Source organism: Cnephaeus nilssonii, assembly GCF_951640355.1.
Source record: "Cnephaeus nilssonii genome assembly, chromosome: 5".
NCBI classification, from domain to species: domain Eukaryota; kingdom Metazoa; phylum Chordata; class Mammalia; order Chiroptera; family Vespertilionidae; genus Cnephaeus; species Cnephaeus nilssonii.
In genome coordinates this window covers 20,912,940-20,926,219 of record NC_137076.1, presented here as the reverse complement: position 1 = coordinate 20,926,219, position 13,280 = coordinate 20,912,940, and the positions used below count along the sequence as shown (strand labels likewise).

Sequence of the window (13,280 nt, the reverse complement as noted above, 5' to 3'; positions counted from 1 at the left end):
GAGTCCTTCAGCCCAGGTGCATTTCTCTCTCTCTCATTCACACACACACACATACACACAGCTTCCTGTGTGGCTTTTGGGCATACAGGACCTGTGAGTAATAAACCTTATGTTTTCATAGTTTCATGATGGTTGTTGTAATTATAATAAGGACCACATGAGTCCATCCACCCAGGACATTGACTCTGGACTTGAGTTCCAGAAGTGGGTATGCAGGAGGGGGTATGCAAGAGGAACAAGTAGTAGGAACCAGGCCAGTGCCCAAGCATTCCTATCCTACTGCATCATTGTCAATAGCCCGAGACTTATAGGGAACAATGATAAAATCTATAATATCAGGAAGAGAAGTTAAGGTACCAATGTACAGAGAATGAGGGACACATGGTGAAAACTGAGGTTTCAGATTTTATGGAATGAAATTATATAATGGATTAGGTAGCCAAGTGCAGTTTTTCTACATGTGTAATACACTTATTACTTATTACTCTACCTACAAAACAAGAAAAAATTACTTACAATGATATATGTCATTTGAGAAGAAATTTTTCTTAAGACATCAATGTTTCTGGGGAAGTAAATGAAAACTTCTCACTATTTCTGATCAAGGTTGAAAAAATCTTTGTGAAAGTTAAAAAAAGGACCAATGAAAAAACTGTCTATATAACAGACAAAGCAGGAAGCTTAATAAAATAGTTACTTAAATTTTATAGAGAAGTTGAAACAGACAAAGGAAATTCAAGGACAGAAATTAAAGGAAGAAGTCTGGCCTGGCCTGTGTTTCTCAGTGGCTGAGCTTCGACCCATGAACCAGGAGGTCACAGTTGGATTTCCAGCATATTCCTGGGTAGTGGGCTTGATCCCCATGAGGGGGTATGTGGGAGGCAGGAAATCAATACTATTCTCTCATCATTGATGTTTCTATCTCTCCCTCTTCCTTCCTCTCTGAAATCAATAAAAAAATATATTTTAAAAATACAAAAGGAGCAAGTCTGAAAAACACCATGTGACTAAAGAGTCACAATTTCTGGTTTTTAATTCTGTAACCCCAAAAGCAAGAGCATTTTTACCTCTGGATGATTGTCCCCTTTGTACTTGCCAACCCAAAGAATCTTTTCAGGGCCCTCTTTATGTCCTTGTTCCTGAGACTGTAGATGAAGGGGTTCAGCATGGGTGTGACCACAGTGTACATCACCGAGGCTGCTGCACTTGAGTGTGAGCTTTGGGTAACAGCAGAGCTGAGATACACTCCTATGCTCGTACCATAAAATAAGGAGACAACTGAGAGGTGAGACACACATGTAGAAAATGCCTTATACTTCCCCTCAGCTGATGAGATTGCACGTATGGAGGACACTATCTTAGAGTAAGAGTAAATGATACCAGCGAGGGGAACACCACCCAGTAGCACAGTTATAAAATACATCAACATGGTATTAAGAAAGGTGTCAGAACAGGCAAGTTGGACCACTTCTTTGAGTTCACAAAAAAAGTGCGGGATTTCTAAGTCTGTACAGAAGGACAATGGCAACACAATTAAACTTTGTAACAAGGAAATCAGGGCACCCATGATCCAGGACATCAGAACCAGCAGTCCACATAGCTGGGGGTTCATGATGTCCATATAGTGCAGGGGGTGGCAGATGGCCACATACCTGTCATAGGCCATCACAGCTAGAAGGAAGTCATCCAGTTCTCCAAAGATTAAGAAAAAATACATCTGTGTGATGCAGCCTGCATAGGTGATGACTTGCTCTGTGTCTGGATGTTCACCAGCATCTTTGGGACGGTGGTGGAAGTTAAACAGATGTCTACCAAGGACAGGTTGGAGAGGAAGAAGTACATGGGCGTGTGGAGGTGGGAGTCTGAGCTGACGGCCAGGATGATGAGCAGGTTTCCCAACACAGTGATCAGGTACATGGAGAGGAAAAGCCCAAATATGAGGGGCTGCGGTGCTGGTTCCTCTGAAAATCCCAGAAGAAGAAATTCTGAAATCAGAGTATCATTCCCAGGTCCCATGGGGTGGAGGTGACTAGTAGGAAAGAAAAAATAACGTGATTAGTTATTACACAAATGGCCATTATAAGCACAGTTGAAATGCTACAATTATATTTTGTAATAAAGCAAGGATATTTATTTTTTGTATATCTCTTCCCCCATGACATCATGAATTAGGAATTCCTGTCTTCCTCAAACTCTGTTTCCAAGGTGGTCATGGATTACACTGTCTTAATGAGAACTGTGTTCATGCGCTTGAGGAATATTTATTGACATTTCCCACGTCTAGGTAAAGTGTACAGGATGCTCATAAACAAAATTCTTAGAATATAATGATAGTGAAAGAATATATACAACATATATGTCATATACCAAGTTAGATGGTGTCATGTGAATTAAAAAAAGAAAGTAGGTATAAAAGAGACTGGATGGGGTGTTAATTTATATTGGGAGTTCAGGAAGCCCTGCTAACAAGGTGACAATTGAACAGAGACCTCAAGGAAGACAGAGGGGGTGATATGAGGTTATTTGGGGTGGGGGTTAGGTGGGAAAAGAGGCAGTGCCAAAGCCCTGAGATGACACTTGTTTAGGTATTAGAGACTCAGAAAGGACACAGAATGATGAAATAGATTAAGTCAAGAAGGCACAAAAGAAAATATTTGAGTGCATCATACATAGAAAGGTTATATGGTTCCCTTTGTTCAGGTGAGTGTGTGTGTGTGTGTGTGTGTGTGTGTGTGTGTGTGTGTGTGTTTCTGTGCAAAAATCACTGGATCACACTGTAAAAGGCATGTCCTATTTAGGGTCACAGTAAAAATAATCTGGAATTCAATGCAATAAATGTGAGAACAGTTTAAAAGGCCAGTTCCTGCTAATGAGGGGAAAATAATAGGAGTGAACAGCCCAGCAGAGAGCCAGGTGCACTGGTCCTGGGCACTTGATGCATGGCACCTGTTCTTCTATGAGCATTCTCAGAGATCTCCTTCTACTCACTCTTGTGCTGATAGAGAAAGAATGACAGAATGTAAGAAAAGTTCCAGGTTTATCTGGCACTAGCTGTAGAAGAGTGAATTAGAACTCACACCTCCCTGACTCTAACTCAGTGCTTTTCTACTCTGCAAGGCTGCCTCACTCTGTCAATGCTTCACAAAGAAAAGGAAATGCTAAGGTTGAAATAGAAAGAATCCTGAGAGCTGAGCAGATAGAAGGGAGGGTCAGCTCCTGCTGTGGGAGGAGAGGCCATGGAATTGTGCTCTGAGATGGTGAGAAGAAAGGGGCTCAGAAGGAATAAGTTGCAAGAAAGCCCTTCAGTACGAAGGACACAAAATGTTCCGGATCTTGAGTCCATCCCTTTCACTATTTCATCAGCCTGACTATTCCCCCAGAAGACATGGTTATTAAAAGCTTTACATCTCCCCACGATGCTTTCCCACAGTGCTCCTGGCACCCCAATGGCATCACTCACTGGATTTGGCTCTACTGGTCCTTCCTTCCTTGGACAATTGATGTGGAAAGGGCAAGAAACGCAGGTGAGGTGCTGGTTCCAGAGCAGTTGAACTTCTTAGAGAAGCACAGAGAGGATGCATTTAGCCTGTGTCTGAGGAGCTGCAGGTGAGTCTGCAGAGGGAGGTCTGAGGCTGAATTCTCAGAGCTCCTCATTAAATGAACAGTTACTGTTGCTCAGTTCTCTAAGCAATTCAGCTCCCTTGAAACCAAGTGGCCATAAATAAAGGGAAACTTTTCTGCCAGTTTGGTCTCCATGGGTTCACCTTGGGGGCCAGATGCATTTTCCCTTCCTACTGATGCGTCCACCTCCCCTGGAATAAACATCTCCCCAGGGTATGTAAGCGCTCATGCAGGACACATGGACAGGAGAACATCATGAGCTTCTGAGCTGCTGTGAGTCACACGGAGTGTCTGACCCAGAGATTTAGTGATGTCTCTGACCACATCCACCCCAGACAGCAACCTCCCATAAACTTCCCCTTGACCTCAACTATGAAAACCAGAGATTGATTCTGAAGATGTACTCGATGGGGGGGGGAGGGGGGAGGGTAAATTATTTTGGCTGTAGAGGTAGAGTTTCCTTTGTACAAGTTCCCCAGATCCAATTATTCAATTTTTTCAACTGGAGTAAATGCATTCACATCTTTATGCTCACATAGGTACATTTTTATTTTTCTGACCAGCGATGCTATTCAGAGCATTTCTTTACGTCGGGAAAGAGTACTTTGAATATAAAACCAGTACCTGATAGTGACTGAGAGCTGTCACTGCAAAACATATTTGTAAAGAACTAGATAAAGATTATTATTGGACCATCAGTGCTCTGTTGCAGCTACGTAACTCTGCCTTTGTACTGTGAAAGCACTTGTAGGCAATACCCACACCGATGGGCTTGGCTGTAGGTATTTATTTTCTGTGGATTCTGTAACATATGAATCAAAATGGGTGGCTTCAAACAACAGGAATTTATTTCATCAGGTTCTTGATGCCAGAAGTCTTTTCTCAGGATGTCAGGAAGGCTGCACTCCCTGAAGGGGCTCTAAGGGAGACTGCATTCTTCGCCTCATCCTGCTATTAGTGACTCCTAGCTTCCCTGGGCTTTGTGGCTGCACCACTCCAATCTCAGGAGACATATGGTCTCCTTTTCTCTGTGCCTCTCCACTCTATATCTTATAAGGAGCCTGGTCTTTGGTTTTGGGGTCCAACTGGATAATCCAGGATGATTTCACCTTGAGATCCTTAATTATATCTATAAAGAGCCATTTTTTCAAATTAGGTCACCTTTACAGGTACTGGGGGTTAGAATGTAGAGATATCTTTTATGGGGCTACCATCACCCTATTAATAAAGCCTCTTTACAAAAACAGGCTGTGGGTGGGATTTACTCTTGGGGAGTACTTTGCTGACCCCTGATTTAAGTGTGTTGATTCAGACATGGGCATTAAGTAAATCAGATACAAAATTGTACAATTAAAAGAAGAGTTAAATCTGGCTTCCTTTCTGCTAGTGGGAAGATCCAGGAAATCTATAGCACGCAGTCTCCCCAGACGCTGGCTGATGTAGCTGTCAGACCCATCCACCATCCTGACTTTCCTCCCAATATAACTCTCCCTATGCCAGTGTCCACTAAAGTCAACCTGAAGTTCCTCAAAACTTAGCTCTAGGAGAACTTAGCTGAAAGGAGGCCTAGACATGAGCTGTCCTTGGATTCCGCTCTTGGTTCCAATAACCTGACAAGCAATTCCCTTACTAAGGCACCCTTCGAATCTATAGGATAGTGTATGGAGTGCAGACTACCTGGTTTAAATTATGAACAGAAGCAGTCCACCATGAAAGCCATTAGCCTCTAATATTGAGAATTTGTTATCTTTATTATATTAGAATAAATTAATAGAAAAATCATCCAAATATACTAGAATCATCTTAAGATATGCAAATGATACTGTATAAAAGCACTTCTGATATACACAAGATATTTCTTAATTATCATAAAATTATCATAGCTAATTTCCTTGTTCATTAGCTAATATCAGACATGACAAGAAAATATTTGAGGAATCTGCTTGAAGGTCATACACAGGACAAATATACCTGCTACTGTCATGTATGTCATCACTGTTCTGAAATTTCAAATCAATGCAACCAACGAAGAAAAAGAAATTGTAGGTTCATGTTTTGGAAAAGTAATTAATCACTTTTTCAGATGATAAAATTGGCTACCTAAAATGCATTAGAAGGCTATTGCAACTAATAAGTCATTTTGATCTGTCTAGATTAAAAAACAACAACACAAGATTTATTGCCTGGCCAGTGCTGCTCAGTGACTGAGCATCAACCTATGAACCAGGAGGTCATTGTTGGATCCCTGGTCAAAGCACATCCCTGGGTTGTAGGTTGAATATCTGAAACAAATGCCACCCTCTGGGTCTTTGCACTGACTCTTCCCACAGCCCGGCACACACTTCCCCCGATAACTTCATGATTCCCACTCTGTCTTTCTCTAGGACTCTGTTCAAATATCACTTTGCGGGTCTTTCTGAACTCTCAGTAAAATACAACATCTCCATTCAAACTACTTTATGACTGCTTTTCCTTTTCATAGCATCTGCCACTATGTGACAGAGCATATGTTTTTCTAGTTGGTAATTTATATTCTTTCTCCATCATTGGATTGTAGAAAACTTTATTTCTCAGCGTTCTATACTGTTACCCTAGAAGATTAATTCCTCAAATGCATAAAAGAATTTTCCATTAAGACTGTATATTACATGACCTCTTTTGGGAAAGCTAAGTGTAGGACAAGAATTCCTAATCACAGTTGTCACAGCAGACCCCTTACAGGCGACATAATCAATATAAATATACATTTTTGACTGAAAAACATAAATTCTAGCATTGCACTATGTTAATACCCACATGTGTAAAATTAATCATATTTTTCTTCCTAGTTTTGACCACTACAACAAGATACAAGGCAATGATACATGAATTTGAGAATTTCTTCTGGGATTTTCAGAGGAACCAGAATTGTAGCCCCTCTTATTTGGGCTTTTCTTCTCCATGTAGCTGATCACTGTGTTGGGAAACCTGCTCATCATCCTGGCCATCAGTTCAGACCTCCAACTCCACACACCCATGTACTTCTTCCTCTCCAACCTGTCCTTGGTAGACATCTGTTTCACCTCCACTACCATTCCAAAGAGGCTGGTGAACATCCAGACACAGAGCAAAGCCAGCAGCTATGAAGGCTGCATCACACAGATGTATTTTCTTACACACTTTGGAGGTTGGGACAACTTCCTTCTAACTGTAATGGCCTATGACCGGTTTGTGGCCATCTGCCACCCACTGCACTACACAGTCATCATGAACCCCCAGCTCTGTGGACTGCTGGTTCTGGTGTCCTGGATCATGAGTGTTTTGAATTCCTTGTTAATGATATCGAGATTTTCCTTCCCTGCAGAATTGGAAATTCCCCATTTTTTTCTGTGAATTTAAGCAGATGATCAAACTTGCCTGTTCTGACACCTTTCTTAATGAGACTGTGATGTATTTTACAACTGGCTGTTGGCTGGTGGTCCACTTCCTGGGATTCTTTACTCTTACTCTAAAATAGTGTCTACCATTTGTATAATGTCATCAACTCAGGGGAAGTATAAAGCATTTTCTACCTGTGTGTCTCACCTCTCAGTAGTCTCCTTATTTTATTGTATAGTCCTAGGTGTGTATCTCATCTCTGCTCCATTCCATACCTCACAGTCAGGTTTAATCGCTTCAGTGATGTACACCATGGTCACACCTATGCTGAACTCATTCATCTACAGTCTCAGGAACAAAGACATAAAGATGGCTCTGAATAGCTTCTTGGGGATGGCTGACATATAAGGGACAATTGTTCTGGGCTGAAAAAGTGCCCTTTGATTGCATGGCTGAACCCCTTGAAACCAGAAGCTGTGATTAATCATGTGGAAGAGAACTGGATCCTTCTCTTTATTCCCTGGCATGTCCATTTTTTGTATTCAATTTCTCTATCCTATCTAATAAAGAGTGAATATGCTAATTGAACCTCACACCACCACAAAGATGGCGGTGCCCACAGCCAATAAGGAGGGAATATTCTAATTGACTGTCCTGCCCTCAAAGAAGGCAGTGCCCACAGCCAATTAGGAGGGAATATGCTAATTGACTACCCCACCCTCTAAGATGGGGGCACTCACAGGCAATAAGGAGGGAATATGCTAATTGACTGCCTGCCCTCAAAGATTGTGATGCCCACAGCCACAAGATGGCGGAGCCCAGTCTCCCCAGACCCCCAGCCGCCCAGTGCCGGCCCAAGGTGCAGCAAGCCTCGGATGGTGGCTTCCCAGATGCTCAGGGACAGCCTGAGGCACAGGCAAGTCTCAGATGGTTGCTGCCCAGCCTCCCAGGGCTGTCCAAGGTCAGATAACCGGGGCCGGCCAAGGCTTGCACTGCCTGCAGTGGCAGCAGCAGAGGTGTGATGGAGCATTGTCTTCACCTGATCATTGGGTTGCCTCCTGCCACTGAGGACTCCCGGATTGTGAGAGGGGGCAGGCTGGGCTGAGGGACCCCACGCTCCAGTGCATGAATTTTCATGCACTGGGCCTCTAGTATAATGTAAGTAATTCACTTTATTAAGCTTTTGCTGTAATATATAGTTTTCTGATTTTACAATTTTTATACAATCTCAAAGTTTTTCTCAACCTTGGATCAGAAATATTGGGAAATTTCCATATATTTCATGGGCCAACTTGGATTTCTCTAAAATAATTTTTTCTCAAGTGACATATATTATGCTAAGCTATTCTCCTCTAGTTTCCTGAAAAAAAAATCAGGGTTGTATTACTCATATGGGCAAAACTACATGTGGCATCTAAATTTAATTAAACATGAAATAAAAAATGGTTAATGAAAATATGAAACCAGTTTTCACTTTGCATCTGTCATTCATTTTTACATCACTATCTCTTTCTAATAATGTAGATTTTAAATGTTGTTCCATTTAAATCTCAGCTTATTGATAAAAAAATATATTCATTATAAATGCCTGGGGCACTCACGGGAGCCTTGAATTCTTGTGACACTGACCTGAGCCAATGTTGTGGCTGGACCAGCCCTTGTTGTTCTTATCATGATTGCAAGATGCACACAAGCAGCAACCACAGGAAACTCCATCCCCTAACAGGTTAATCACACCCCAGATGCAACTACAGAGGCAGGAAGAAGGCAGCAGTGAGGGAGAGGGCGTGAGTGAGAGAGGGAGCAAAAGAGGAGTGTGTGGTCATGTGGGATGTGTGTGTGTGTGTGTGTGTGTGTGTGTGTGTGTGTGTGTATGTGAGTAAGGCACAGTTAGAACCCAAAGGACCTTCTGGAGCAGGCTAACTGGGCTCGCCTAACTAGGCAGCCTCTGCTACCATTGCAAACAGTACCGGGAGGCTGACTTGTCCTCAGAGGCCTAGCCTTTTTGAAGGGGAGAACTGCTGTAACTGGGAGCCCAGCCGCACCTCCACCCAGGGAGCCCTTAGAGAACACCTGGGACTCTACAGCCACCCCTGCCAGGGACCTGCTACCTCGGCTGTGGTCCCATGGTCAATGAGTCTCCAGCCACCCTGGGCACAGGCTCCTGTGAATGCTGAAGCATGCTCCCCTCTGAATGGCCCAAGGCTTTATTTAGCCCAGGGCACTGCAACCACATGAGCAGCAGACACGTGAGCAGCCCAGTCCTATCCAAGGAGCAGCAGCCCTGCAAGCAGCCCGCCCCAAGCCTCAGAGCAACAACCTCATGTGGCCTGCCTCTGTCCAAGGAGCAGCAGCTGTATAAGTGGCCCACTCCCGAGTCCGAGGAGCAGCAATGACACGAGCAGCCCGCCCTATCCAAGGAGCAGCAGCCATAAGAGCAGCCCGCCATTGATTGAGGAGCAGCAGCCATGCGCAGCCTCCCCCATCTGAGGAGCAGGAGCTGAGTGAGCAACCTGCCCCTGTCCGAGGAGCAGCAGCTGAACGAGCAGCCCGCACCTGTACAAGGATCACCAGCCCAGCAAGCAACCTGCCCTTGTCTAAGAAGCTGCAGCCTCACAGGCAGCCTGCCCCATCTGAGGAATAGCAGCAGCATGCAGCCAGCCCCGGTCCAAGGAGCAGCAGCCACGTGAGCAGCACAACCCCGTCCAAGGAACAGCAGCTGGGTGAGCAGCCTCACCAACAAGCCAGAGGAGACACCACTGCTGCGAACAGCACCCACCAGGGGAGCCGCTGCCACGGTTTAGGTGCTCATTCTATCTGCTCTGGGACACGTCCATCTATTCTGCTGCCATTTGTCTCTCCACCTCAATCAAATCTGAACAAAGGGATTTTAAGTATAATAATATTACCAAAACCGTACTAACATAGTATCATATCACAAAAGCTGTAGGAAATATTTAAACTCAGCAAATAACAGGATTATTTCTATTATATTTTAAAATATTCTTTCTCTGGCTCTATTTTTGTTCATCAGTTTATGTTGTTCATTATAGTCCACAAATGAGTGAGATCATGTGATATTTATCTTTCTCTGACTGGCTTATTTCGCTTAGCATGATGCTCTCCAGGTCAATCCATGCTGTTGCAAATAGTAGGAGTTCCTTCTTTTCCATTATGTAGCTGTACTACAGTTTTCTAATCCACTCATCTGTTGATGGGCACGTAGGCTGTTTCCAAATCTTAGCTATGGTAAAGTGTGCTGCTATGAACATAGGGGTGCATATATGCTTTCTAATTGGTGTTTCTGATTTCTTGGGATATTTTCCTAAAAGTGGGATTATTGGGTCAAATGGGAGTTTAATTTTTAATTTTTTAAGGAAACTCGAAACTATTTTCCACACTATTTGCACCAGTCTGCATTCCCACCAGCAGTGCAAGAGTGCTCCTTTTTTCTCTGCATCCTCGCCAGCACTTGTCGTTTGTTGATTTGTTGATGATAGCCTTTCTGACAGGTGTGAGATGGTACCTCATTGTCATTTTGATTTGCATCTCTAGGATGATTAGTGACTTTGAGCATGTTTTCATATATCTCTCAGCCTTCTTTATGTCCTCTTTTGAAAAGTGTCTATTTAGTTTTTTGCCCATTTTTTTATCGCATTGCTTATCCTCCTTTTGTTGTCTGAGTTCCCTGTAAATTTTGGAGATTAAACCCTTATCAGAGATAAGATTGGCAAATATGATCTCCCATGCAAGGGGGCTTTCTTGTTGTTTTGTTGATGGTGTCTTTTGCTGTGCAAAAGCTTTTTATTTTGATGTAGTACCATTTTTTAATTTTCTCTTTAGTTTCCATAGCCCTAAGAGCTGTATCAGTAAAGATATTCCTACGACATATGTCTGATATTGTGTTGCATATGGATTCATCGAAGATTTTTTATCGTTTCCCATCTTACATTTAAGTCCTTTATCCATTTTGAGTTTATTTTTGTGTATGGCTCTTCTCCCTTTTGAGTCATTTCTAGGTTTCTATCTTTGAGCGCACTAATTTTCTCTCTTTCATCTGGCCTGCTCTATTTCCAGTGCTCTCTAATTCATTCCTCATCTAATTTATTGAGTGCTTCAGCTCCACATTTTCTGTTTGGTCCATTTTTATATTTATAATATCTTTAGTAAAATATTCCTTCTGGTCATTAATTTTCTTTCTGAGCTCATTGAATTACATTTCTGAATTCCTTTATATCTTATTGAGCTTCTTCATAACTGCAATAGTAAATTCTCTGTCATTTAAGTCACAGGCTTCCATAACTTTGAGTTTGGTTTCTGGAAACTATGTTATTTCTGTGCTTCTGTGTTACCTTGGTTGTTCATAGCATATGCTAGATTGTTTCTCTGCCTGCAGATTTGAGGTAGTGAGCTCTTTTATTGTGTTTTGCTCTCAACAATCCAATAGGTTGATTGGTGGGGCATTTTCTATTATTTTTCTATAAATGGTGTTGTAGTGCAAGTTTTTGTTTTCTTCTACCTGCACAATTAGGCCTCTGAAATTACAGTGCAACAGCATCAATTTGGTTAAGGCCAGTGGTGCTCACCCACTGGATGGTGGGTGTTCCCTCTGTGACTGGTTCTCCTCAAGTCCAGGGCACCAGGACAGTGGTGGGGGTATATGGTGGGTAGTGAAGAACAAGTTTTACAAGTTCCCAGTGCTAACTCCTTGTTACTAATGGTGGCCCCATTGTGTATTTGAAGGTATCTCTACTGCCTCTATTGAGCTCTTCCAAAATGGGTGGAAAAGGCAGTGGAAGTTCATAATTTTGTGACTCCACCCCCCTACCAGCAATGGCTGTTGGCCCTGCTATATTGTTTTAGGCATCTCAGTTTTCTCGTCCTGGCCTTGTTGAGTTGGGTGGGGCTAGAGAGGCTAGTTTATGTTCTTGTGGCTCTTACCTTTCTGCCAGCACTGGCAGACAGCACCTCTGCACTGCCCAGGACCTCTCAGCTTTTTACAGGAGGTTCTGTCAGGATGGTGTATCTATGGAAGCAAGTTCTGGATCTCTCAATACAGATCCACTTCCTGTCAACAATGGCTGTTGGCACCACTGTTATGTATAAAGCTTCCCATGCACATCTACTAGGGTCTGCCATTATGGGGAGGGGAGAAAGAAGATATTTTTCCAGGGGGAACTTCTGACCCTCTTACAATCAAGAGGCCACCCATGCTGCACTGAGGAAACCCTGAATGAAAGAGTATTTATATATTTAATACTTATAGCTGAGCTCTACAACATCACTTACTTTTCACATCAACTCCATAATGTAGACAAAATTTCCTGAGTTTGTAAATAAAGAACCAAAGGCCTAAAAGTTTTCTTTCTTGTCATGAGGGAATACACTCCAGAGGCAAGTGTGAACTTGTGTGTGCAGAATCTGAACTACTGAGTCTAACACTTGACCCCAATGTCTCACGTGATATGTGGAAGGGCTCTTGGTAAAAAGACCTGAAAATACCTACATCTAAGTCTAACACTGGCCCACAACATTGATACTCAAAGTGGTACACAGACCAGGACATGTAGCCTTAATATTAATAGTAAGTGAGAAATAATTACAAATACAGCACCTCTGGGTAAAGGGGTTAAAGAGAATCAAATGGGGCAGAGAAAAACTTATTGTGCTTAAAAGATATCTTACAGAAATCTTGCAACTTTGAGCACCGCATAGCCCAGAAAACCACGAACCATCTGACGCTGGGAGGAACCAAGGACGGACTGGAATACTAATCAGCAGAGCGGCTTACAGCCAGCAAAAATTAATAAAAACCTATCTCTCCCTGCTCTCTTCACTGATGCCTTTCTCGGTCTCAGTCCACCTGCACCCAGGTACCTGAAATAAAAATCTCTTTTGATACATTATGGCCTCATTGGTGTGCGACCCCGGCCCACTCCAAGCCTTTCACTGGTTCCACCATGTAGCTCCCAAAGGAGAATCCACTATTGAACAAGATCACCAAGGGATTCATTTACACATTGATGTTAGAGAAGTTATGGCCTAGAATGTGGTTTCTCAATCTTCCCACTATTAGCATGTTTTCTAGATAATTCTTTATAGTGGGGATGTTGCGTAGCATCCTGGGCTTTGAACCATTCGATGGCAGGAACATTTTTCCAGTTGTGATGACAAAAACTTTCTCCTGGCAATGCCAAATGTCCCTGCAGGCTAAACCACCCCTGGTTGAAAAGCCCTGGCTAGAACATGAGACTAGAAAAAAATTAATGGAGGGCCAATAATAGTTCATCCCTTACTCAGTC

General features: G+C 42.8%; 2 pseudogenes across 2 annotated transcripts; one reads left to right on the top strand and one right to left on the bottom strand.

The window, feature by feature from the left end:
- Nucleotides 1–1,063: 1,063 nt before the first annotated feature.
- Nucleotides 1,064–2,016, bottom strand: LOC307099286 (olfactory receptor 7A10-like; annotated as a pseudogene). The gene has a single exon. The product of its transcript is annotated as an olfactory receptor 7A10-like (transcript).
- Nucleotides 2,017–3,385: 1,369 nt separating this feature from the next.
- On the top strand, nucleotides 3,386–7,386 carry LOC307100485 (olfactory receptor 7D4-like; annotated as a pseudogene). Its single transcript has 3 exons — nucleotides 3,386–3,524; nucleotides 6,497–6,916; nucleotides 7,118–7,386. The product of its transcript is annotated as an olfactory receptor 7D4-like (transcript).
- Nucleotides 7,387–13,280: the final 5,894 nt, after the last annotated feature.